This window comes from Elephantulus edwardii, unplaced genomic scaffold (genome assembly GCF_000299155.1).
Source record: "Elephantulus edwardii isolate Elephantulus edwardi_28Jun2011 unplaced genomic scaffold, EleEdw1.0 scaffold00112, whole genome shotgun sequence".
In the NCBI taxonomy this organism is placed as follows: domain Eukaryota; kingdom Metazoa; phylum Chordata; class Mammalia; order Macroscelidea; family Macroscelididae; genus Elephantulus; species Elephantulus edwardii.
Genome location: NW_006399862.1, coordinates 7,098,753 through 7,100,073, shown reverse-complemented (window position 1 = coordinate 7,100,073; position 1,321 = coordinate 7,098,753). Strand labels below are relative to the sequence as shown.

General features: G+C 49.9%; 1 pseudogene; it reads right to left on the bottom strand.

Moving 5' to 3' along the window:
* The window catches only part of LOC102851427, a 4,493-nt pseudogene extending 3,455 nt beyond the window's left edge, over positions 1–1,038 (bottom strand).
* Positions 1,039–1,321: the final 283 nt, after the last annotated feature.

Genomic DNA, 1,321 nt, shown 5'->3' with positions numbered 1-1,321 from the left:
CGGTCGGCCATGCCTTTCACTTCCTGCAACCATTGTTTTCGAAGATCCGGTGTGGTCAGAATAGTCGAGGCAATCCGGGCTCCGTTGAGAGGAGGATTGGAATACATTGGACGGATCAAGATCTTCAACTGTGATTCCACCGTTTTGGCCGTATCAGCATCCGCACACACCACAGTGAAGGCCCCCACACGCTCACCGTATAAGCCCATGTTCTTGGCGTACGATTGGCAGAGACAAACATCGATGCCCTGTTCGATGAAGTGGCGTACGGCCCAGGCATCCTTGTTACCGTCTCCGCTGGCAAAGCCTTGGTAGGCCATGTCAAAGAATGCATACAGATTCTTTTTCTTCACCACCGTGGCTATTTCCTTCCACTGCTCAGGACGAGGGTCCACTCCCGTGGGGTTGTGAGCACAGGCATGCAGAAGAAGAACACTTTGCTCTGGCATTTTCAAAATGTCTTCTATAGCACCTGAGAAGTCAAAGCCACAAGTCTTGGGGTCGTACTATCGATAACCGTGTAGCTGCATGCCAGCATCCCTGAAGATGGGCGTGTGGTTTCCCCAGGACGGTTTGGGCAGGAAGACATCTCGGCTGAACTTAAATAATCTTTGCAGAAAACTAGCTCCAATCCTTAATGCCCCAGTTCCAGAAATGTTCTGCACGGTGACATACCGGCCACTTTTCAACACCTCGCTGGCCAGTTCTGCAGACGCCTTACAAAATTCTGCCAATCCTCCAATGGGGAGGTATTCCTTGTCCAGATTTTTTGCAGCAATCTGAGCTTCTGCCTTCCGGACACTAGGAAGCACGTAAGGCTTTCCGTTATCGTCTCGGTAGGCCCCGACTCCCAGGTTCATCTTTTTGCTGTTGGTATCTCTCTTAAAAGCTTCTGTGACTCCCAGGATGGGATCTGGGGGCCCCATCTCCACGTGGGCCCACCAAGAGCTGGCTCTGGCAGAAACCGTAGCGGCGAGGCCTGGGTAGAAGGCAGCGGCAGCCCCGGAAAAGGACGCGACTAGAGTGCAGCAGGGCCATGGTGGGAGGCAGGAGGGCAGCGGACAGAGGCAGGGCTGTATTGGTACATTTTAAGAATATCTATTTCAAGAAGTGGGATTTATTAATCAAATGGTAAATGTATTTTTGCAACACAACACACGCAGACGAACAGAAAGGGCAACCTAGGTAGAACTGTCAAGCATGGAAATACAAACGAAGAGGAACAGTTGTAAGCAGACACTAGTAATTGGAACATTGAATGTGAGAAGCATGAATGTAGGAAAATTAGAAATTGTTAAGAAAGAAATGGAACGCATAAATA